Source organism: Lissotriton helveticus, chromosome 3_1, assembly GCF_964261635.1.
Source record: "Lissotriton helveticus chromosome 3_1, aLisHel1.1, whole genome shotgun sequence".
Lineage (NCBI taxonomy): Eukaryota > Metazoa > Chordata > Amphibia > Caudata > Salamandridae > Lissotriton > Lissotriton helveticus.
The window spans coordinates 1248131836-1248141428 of NC_136061.1; the positions used below are offsets into that span (position 1 = coordinate 1248131836).

Sequence of the window (9593 nt, forward strand, 5' to 3'; positions counted from 1 at the left end):
CGTTAGCTATAGTCACTGATTCCTGGTCCTTATTGTGTAGCCGAATGGGTTACACTGTTAATTGAAATTGATTGATGTAATATTACCTCCTGGGAAAGAAAAGATCTATCGGAGGACAAATGGTAAGAGGGTTGGCCCTGAGCACTGGATCAACTTGGTAGCACGTTAGATGATTTCCCACTGATGTGAGGGAGTTAGGGTGACCTGTTTAGAAATTGCCTAAGCTTGGTCCAAACCCCTAAAGCCCATGGCTCTGTCGAAGGATTGATGTTCCTGCAGTTCAGAAACTATCTGAAGCAGTGCAGGAGTGTGAGTAATATTAGGGTCATGCGTTGCAATTTCTTACGCTTAGATTGTAGAATTTTGCAGTGGCTTTGTGGTGTTCTGTGGAGATGGTTTAAGTAGTTGTGTGAATGTGGCACTTAATGCAGAGTAGTTGAAGTAATTATTGGGTCCCTTGTGGTCTAAGATCCTGGGATAAACAAAACAAGTTGTGTAGAAGACACTGGGTGTAGCTGACTGCTGTGTTGTAGTGCTGGTCGTGAGACGTCATCGACAGCATTATTGTGATAGGGACTTTACCTTTCTGTGACTGTGAGTTGTGGTTGGTTTAGTGAATATCAGTGCACAGGGAAGAACAGTATCAATCAAGGTGAGATCCTGCTGGTCGCGGTTTCATTTGAAGTTAATGTTAGGCTCACGCAGAAATTGTTGCTCTGAGCTTGTTCTTGTGTGTATGAAAATCTTTAATTTTATTAGGGGAGCAGACAGTTAGATGTTGAAATGGCTTGCAGTTGTTTTGTGCGTAAATTGTTGAGAGAAACACGCTTGTGAGATTTTTGAAGGAGGGTGAGCTGCTGCGAGGAGTGAGATTGACGTCACAGTGTGCCACGTTGGTATTGGACGGATGGTGTAAAGCTGCACTTGTATTGGTTGGATATATCATAGAAAGCCGCGCTGGTATTGGTTATGGTTGCCGAACAGAGAATTGTGGGTGAAAAATAATTTCCTAGTTTAAACGAAAAGTGATTTGTGAATTTTGCATCTTTTGAATGAAAATGAAGTTTTTTAAAGCACAACAAAGTCTAATGAAGGGATATGTTACTGAAACTGTTAGAAAAGGGGAAGATACACCACCCAAAGGTACGCCAGGCAATATTATGGCAATATACCATATTCCCCCAATCGCCTTGAGACCCTTGTGGGTGAGTAGCTGCGCTTTACCAACCCTGATTGATTGATTGATGTGGGTCTTCACACGTGTATTTGGCTCTAACACTGCCATAAAGTCACTGAGAAAGATGGTCCTTTGCCATTTCTTTGTTATGGGACATTCAGTTGAGAATCATTGAACATTTAGGGAGGATGTTGTATGACATGAAACCACCTCCTAGACCTACCCAATAGGAAACATTTAATGCCTGGAAACCTACAGCTCATCTTAGGCAGGGACAGAGATTTCAAGGAAGAGTAAAGAAAGGTATATGCACTTGTGCGGATGCTAGATGGGATGTAGAACAGAAAACATAGAGAACTGATATGATTGAGGGAGCTAGATTGTATCCTGCATTAAAGAGTAAGGAACAAGGTAAATGAAAGGATAAGAAAAAGAAGAAAGAGGCAGATGATACAGAGAACGCAGCTGAGAGATAGTGATTCAAATGAGGACTTTATAACTGAACTATTGTGAAATCGTCCACCCCATACAATGTGACCCAAACTGGAGGAGCGAGTCATGTACACACTGGTGAGACTTTTAATGTGACTACTGCACCAGTATATATAAATTCTAATCCAGTGGGAGGCACTGGCGTAACGAAACTTGAGGCGGCCTCTCTGCAAGGCACATGGAGGGTCCCTCTCCGGGCTCAATCAGGAGCTCTGCAGCCAGAGTGCAGTTCTGAGGGGGCCCCCTGGAGCATGGGGGCCCCCGCACCAAGGGGGCAGTGGGGGCCTGTGTTACGCCCCTGATGGGAGATGGTTAAGGAATGACAGCCCCTTTAAATTCACGTGCTGTAAATGCCCAAGATGCGTTGACTCTTCCTGTTACAATTTGTCCGGTAGTTTCTTTGTATAACCCTGGAGTGGTAGGAAATACTGCACATACTTTGGCTGGTCCTACTGGGATAAGTACCTCAGGTAGCAATCCTGTGTGCTCCACAATGAGACCAATTCATCAAACTCCTTTGGTTCCGAGACAAACTGCGAGTGCAGACCCTACATTAAATGAAAAAGGGTTTGACCCAACTGGCAGATTTTCCCAAAGAACGCCACCCTTTTTCATGCCCAACACGAATGTGCTTCCAAGCGTTAATAACAGTACCCCCAGGACAGAAATGCCTATGGGTTTGCCAAATTCTCACATGTCCCTTTTAAACTCACCACCTGATGTACATTGTGGGTCCTTTAGTGGAGAGATAATTCTTAATACTCCAGAAGAAAAACAAGGTCTTACTGCCCGAGAACTCGGTGATCGGTTAAGAAATATAGACACCCCAACTAGTAAGGGAAATCCAGAAACAAGTGGAAGGGCTACTCAGGTCCCAGAGAGGGAAAGAACAGTAGATGTTTCTAAACTGAAAATAGAATTGGAAGAGAGGATACTGGGAACTCTCGACATGTCTCAATTGAATGTCCAACGGTTTGGTGAGCTACTTTTCATGTGTAAAGACATTACCAGACATGCAGGACAAGCTCATGAACGATTGTCTGAATTGGCTCACAGATATGAAATTGATTCACAGAAATCAAAAGCCCTACAGAGAAGTTACCGGTTAAGCTTTAATGACAGGGATCTTGCTAACATGAGACCATCATGAATGAAGTTACAGATCAAAGAGTTAATTGCCTATGTAGTGAATTGGATAGCTGGGAAGATAGATGGGCAAAGAAAAAGGAACTGAAGAAGGTTTTATTAGAACTACCTCCTACTGGGACTGAGGAAAAACATGAGGATATACACATGCTTCCTATGAGAGAAGTGCCTGGAGGAGGTTATGTCCACATACCCTGGAGCAAGATTGGCCTTGCGTCATTCACAAATGATTTTCCGATATTGAAAGAGAACCCAGCGGAATGGTACAAACAGGTTGATCGGTTTGTAAAGATAGCAAAGGTTTTTCAGAATGATTTCAATACCTTATTTGGAATTGTGGTTCCAGGTGATTTGTGGGTCAAATGCAAAGTTGCTGTTAATTGGCCTGAGAAGGAGCTAATGAGATATGCCATATTGCATGCTCCATCACCAGTGGTGATGGAAAATTATAATCAGGTGATTACATTATGGAAATCTAAAATATCTCCTAAAGATATTGATTGGATTAAGATTGACAGGACAACCCAAGAATCTAAGGAAACAATACATGCTTTTATGAAAGACTGTTTCAGGCATTTAAGCAGTATAGTGGGACAGAGATGATTGAGACTAAAGACATAGGACATGTTGTGTACATGCTTGTGCATGGATTATAACCTGAGATTAGTTTAATGATTCAACAGTACTTAATTTGTTGGCAGAGTAAGCCCATTGATGAGATATTGCGATATGCTAAATATTGCACCAATGAGTTGGAAATGAAATATAAGAAATTGAAGGAAAGGTTAATGATGGCACAAATGAAAGCTGCACAGAAAGGTCTGAATCAGCAGTTTGTTAAGAATGCTGGTCATATGCAGGGAGTGTATCAGCAGGGATTTACTCTGATGCAAGGTGGAAATGGGTTTTAACTGTAAGGTAGAGGTTGTGGTGTTCCAATTGACTCGAGTACAGGGATTGATGTGGCGACTTTGAAAAAGTTAAATCCTTGCCACGTATGTGGCAAGTTGGGGCATTAGAAGTGGGAATGTCGATTCAATGCTGGTAACATGGCAAATGGGAATCAGGTTCACAATGATGGATTTGTGCAGTCTCAAGGTGATAATATGGTTCAGACGCAGAAAGTACAGAGGGCGAGAGTGCAAAACTATAATGTGCCAGCAGCTCAGGTAATACAGGTTCTACATGCCCCAATTCCACAACAACATGTGAATGTTCAAAGATATAATTTGAATCAAGTTCCCAAACTAAACACCAATCCTTGTATAAATCAGGGTATGTCTAAACAGTACTCTATGATACAAACAGACGAGGATTACAGCTCAGACCTGTCACAATGATGGGGACTGAGAGGGGAGGAGGATTGCGTGCTTGGCGCAACCTTAGAAGCGGACCAGAGTCGTCCATTCGTGGATGGCAGTGTGAATGGTTATCGCTTAGCATTCTTGATTGACACTGGTGCTAGCAGCTCTACTGTGATAACAGCAGCGATACCCATCCTAACCCTCTCCTAAAAATAACCCAAGTTGTAGGAGTTGCAAACAAACAAGTGACTAGCCCCATTTCAGAAGCAGTACCTGTCAAAATAGGGTCCTTCGAGGAGAAAGAATCACCGATTTGTGGTGTGTGATTCGAGTCCTTTAAATCTACTTGGATGAAACTTTTTGTGTAAACTAAATTGTTCCATATACTGTACCTCAAAAAGCACAGAATTCAAGACTCATGATGAAGACATTGTCTTTACATTTTTCAATCAGAGGACAGGGCATCAGACTTCACACAATGATTACAAAAGATGATTTGCATCCAGAGCTTAGATATGCAGTGTTACCTGAAGTCTGAGACTTTTCAGGGAAAGATGTAGGTCTCCTAAAGGGTGTTGAACCAGTCTGTATAACAGTGAAACCTACAGCTGAGTACCCGAGAATCCCACAATACAATCTGACCCCTGAAACCATTGCTGGGATTACTACTGTGGTTGACTCAATGATTGAGCAAGGCACTCTGAAGGAGATTATGGGAAGTCCATGTAATTCATCCATCCTGGGTTTACAGAAACCCAATGGCAAGTACCGCATCGTTGAAGAACTGTGAAAGATCAACTCCATTGTTGTACCTTGTTGTCCTGTGGAAACAAATCCAACTGTGAGTTTTTACAGATTGTATGTGAGGCCGAGTAGTTTTGTGTCATTGATTTATGTCAAGCCTTCTTCTCCATACAGTTGCATGAGGATCGCCAATTCCTCTTCGCATTCCGGGTAGGCAGTCGTGTTTTGGCATGGTGTCAAGTCCCACAGGGTATTTGGAGAGTCCATCTACTTTTAACTAGATACTTAAGAAGAATCTGAAGTTCTTGGTAATGCCCTATCACTCAGTTCTGGTCCAATACATTGATGTCCTATTGGTGGCATCAAATATGCAGGAGGCTTGCAAATGAGACACAATTCTTCTATTGAACCTCTTAGCTGAGAATGGACATAAAGTATCCCCGACCAAGTTGCAGTACTATCCGAAAGAAGATTAGTACCTAGGAAATCACATTGAGAAAGGAGCGAGGAAGGTCTCACAACAGAGAATATCAGCAGTTCTGAAAATGAATCCGCCAACTATCCAGAAATAATTCAGGATGTGCTTGGGAATGATGGGCTATTGTCAACAGTGGATTCCCATATTTTCCCTAGTGGCCAAGCCTCATTATCCACACCAAGTATAACTAGCCCATAGTTAGTGAAGCAACTGTTGATGAGATATTGGGCTCTGGTGTGAGTTAACAACACTTCCACAGAATGGGGATTAAAAACTGTCAAGGGGTGACCCACAACAATTCTCTTGCACTGCTCAATACTGACACCTATGGATGCCACAGCTTTGAGACAGCTATGCAAAGCAGCAGCTACTGGATCAATTATGGCTGAAAAGTAAGCAAAGTTCTGTGAGCATTTATGACTTCTTCGGGGTCACCGATCTGAAATAGCAAAAGTGTCTACAACCTGTTAAAAGCATTACAATGTCCTGCCCATATTGCTGTTGTAAAGTGTGCTGCACCCCTCAATAGGACTGACTATGTTACTGTGGGAAACGGATATGCAGATGAGACCGCAAGGTATTGTTCCCTGAACGCTTGTACCTTTAATGGGGAATTCCATAATGAAAAGCAGGATGAGACAAATTGAAATCTGTTGTTAACTACAGTTGATACTTGGCAGGAAGCTAAGAGGTTGCAAGAAGAAGTGTCAGAAGCAGAACAGCCAGGCTGGTTTAGAGCAGGCTGTGTTAAGAGAGATGAGAGTGACATTTGTGTTGCAGGAGATTTAAGACCTGTGTTATTATCATGGACCTGCGCATCTAGGTAGAGACGCCATGGTGTGATTATTCAGGCAAACATGGTTTAATCCTAGGTTGAGATTGATGGCTAAAGAGTTGTGTCACAGATGTATTGTGTGTCAGCAACAGAATGTATAATGAAAGAGGCGGTATGCACACCGTGCTTTACGCAATGTAATCCGTTTTATACAGTCCATTTTCCAAACTTTTCAAGTTGCGTGCAGAACTGGGTAGCACTTTGACCTGAATGCACTTAATAAATACAAACATGTGGGGAGCGCGTATTACACGCTCCACTCGCAGACGCACGAGAAGCTTCCAAAATGCAGCGCGTTGCATATGGGGATCGGACAAGTGAAAAGAAGAACTTCTGGAAAAAATGTTTGAAAAATATTGGATGAATTTGATTGCTATTCTCCCTCCTTTCCCTCCTCTCTTCCTTTCCTTAGGGATTTTGATCCCGGTATGATTATATGGACTCTGTGTGTATAATAATGTATATTAAATTGGAATATTTTTGTAATGATTTTGTATATATTTGTATATATATATGATTACAATATGTTTTTGTATGTCCATGTATTGAGTGGTTTTATTTGTGCTTTTACAGCCCTGACGAAGTTCGTATGGGAACGAAATGCGTTGGCTGATGGCCTTTTTAAAGATTGAAAATAATAAAGGACTTTTTTTCAAAAATTCAACAGGCTGTTTGGACTGCTAAATTCTGGTGCACCATCCTTTGCTATAAAACTCGATTTCTGTCTTGACAGTGGAGCTCCTTGTGGCCAGCTCCGGATGTTAATGTGCACAACGTCATACTGACTTCCCAACATTGAAATTTATAGTGCGAAACCTTGGTCAGCCACAGTTGTTTTGCTAATATTGAATATTGGATGAATTTTGAGCATGGACAAATGGTTAAATATAAGGTTGGATCTGGTATCCATAAACTGCAGTGCGTCTGGGAGTGGAGTGTGTAATACGCGCTCCCCACATGTTTGTAGCAATAGAATGTAGGCAGAAGTACATCAGTATCACTGAGTCACATAGGGAGATCAGGAGGTCCCTTCAACAGGATGCAACTGGATTGATTGGGATGCCTGTGTGTAGTGGGCTGAGATATGTCCTAGTGATTGTGTGCATTGTCTCGCTTTGGGTTGAAGGTTACCCAACCAGAACCTGTGATAGTCTCACAGTAGCTACGTTGTTCTTGAGGGAGTTAATACCATGGTTCGGTTTCCTGTCTTCTCTGGAGTCAGACCGAGGAACTCATTTTAATAATGGGGTACTGAAGATGTTGTGCACAGCAGTGGAAGGCGAACAGAGGCTACATTGCAGTTACCAACCGCAGGATTCCAGAATTGTGTAACAGGTCAATGGTACTTTGAAATCTAGATTGGCTAAAGTGTGTGCCTCAACATCTCTGAAATGGCCTGATGCTTTGCCTCTTGTGTGAATGAGGCTATGCAGTATTCCGGATAGGAGAACAGGATTGTCTCCCCATGAAATAATCATGGGCAAAGCCATAACGCTGCCAGCTGGGCCTGCAAATGCACATGTGAATATTACAGATGACATGATTCTTGATTACTGCAAAGGAGTCGCTGATATGGTGTTTTCTGTGTCTCATCAGGTTGGAGAGGCTACAGCCCCATCGCATTAGGAACAGTGCTATGACCTCAGTCCCGACAAATGGGTTATGGTGAAGAAGCATGTGCATAAATTGTGCTTGGAACCTCGATGGCGAGGCCCCCACCAGGTCATTTTGGTCACTACAACAGCTGTGAAGTGTGGAGGTCTCCCCCAACTGGGTGCATGCTGCACATACTCGCAGAGTTCCTTTTCCCCTTGATTAGATAACGGCACCAGTCTTTGAAGTGCCCGTGGTTACAGTGAGACAAAGGGAGTAGGTTAGTCAGGCTGTTGGGGATAAGTAGGAAGCTGGGACAGCACTTGTTCTACCTGAGGAGGGTCTGAGAGAGTCAGAGAGAGTCAACAGTTGAAGTTGGTACAGAAGAGTCTAATCCTGTACCTGTAAATCAGACCCTGGCAAAGTGCCTAGTGGGACAGTAAAGCAAATTGTGTCTGGAGACCGGTGGCCAAGAAGACAGGAGAGAGGGAGATGCAGTTTGTCTGAAGTGCATGTGACAAACACTATCCCAGTAGATACTGAAGGATCTGGCCTAAGTGACAATGACGAGGAAGGGCCAGCATTAAGGAGATCAAAGAGAGCTGGAGTAACCAGTCAAAGGCACTCCACACCTGAATGGACATATCTTGTTGTCAGTGATTGGGAGAGAGCCTTTTGGACTTTTTTCTATAAAAATTTGCATTCAATTGAGCCTTTCTGAACTGAACTTTGTGGCTGAACTGAGATTTGAAATTGCATAGCCACTAAACAGACCAAGTCAATGTATCCTTTAATAATGGGGTACTGAAGATGTTGTGCACAGCAGTGGAAGGCGAACAGAGGCTACATTGCAGTTACCAACCGCAGGATTCCAGAATTGTGTAACAGGTCAATGGTACTTTGAAATCTAGATTGGCTAAAGTGTGTGCCTCAACATCTCTGAAATGGCCTGATGCTTTGCCTCTTGTGTGAATGAGGCTATGCAGTATTCCGGATAGGAGAACAGGATTGTCTCCCCATGAAATAATCATGGGCAAAGCCATAACGCTGCCAGCTGGGCCTGCAAATGCACATGTGAATATTACAGATGACATGATTCTTGATTACTGCAAAGGAGTCGCTGATATGGTGTTTTCTGTGTCTCATCAGGTTGGAGAGGCTACAGCCCCATCGCATTAGGAACAGTGCTATGACCTCAGTCCCGACAAATGGGTTATGGTGAAGAAGCATGTGCATAAATTGTGCTTGGAACCTCGATGGCGAGGCCCCCACCAGGTCATTTTGGTCACTACAACAGCTGTGAAGTGTGGAGGTCTCCCCCAACTGGGTGCATGCTGCACATACTCGCAGAGTTCCTTTTCCCCTTGATTAGATAACGGCACCAGTCTTTGAAGTGCCCGTGGTTACAGTGAGACAAAGGGAGTAGGTTAGTCAGGCTGTTGGGGATAAGTAGGAAGCTGGGACAGCACTTGTTCTACCTGAGGAGGGTCTGAGAGAGTCAGAGAGAGTCAACAGTTGAAGTTGGTACAGAAGAGTCTAATCCTGTACCTGTAAATCAGACCCTGGCAAAGTGCCTAGTGGGACAGTAAAGCAAATTGTGTCTGGAGACCGGTGGCCAAGAAGACAGGAGAGAGGGAGATGCAGTTTGTCTGAAGTGCATGTGACAAACACTATCCCAGTAGATACTGAAGGATCTGGCCTAAGTGACAATGACGAGGAAGGGCCAGCATTAAGGAGATCAAAGAGAGCTGGAGTAACCAGTCAAAGGCACTCCACACCTGAATGGACATATCTTGTTGTCAGTGATTGGGAGAGAGCCTTTTG

General features: G+C 43.3%; 1 pseudogene; it reads left to right on the top strand.

Moving 5' to 3' along the window:
* The first annotated feature begins 2162 nt into the window (after positions 1–2162).
* LOC144824235 (uncharacterized) lies at positions 2163–3726 on the top strand (annotated as a pseudogene).
* The last annotated feature ends 5867 nt before the right edge of the window (positions 3727–9593 follow it).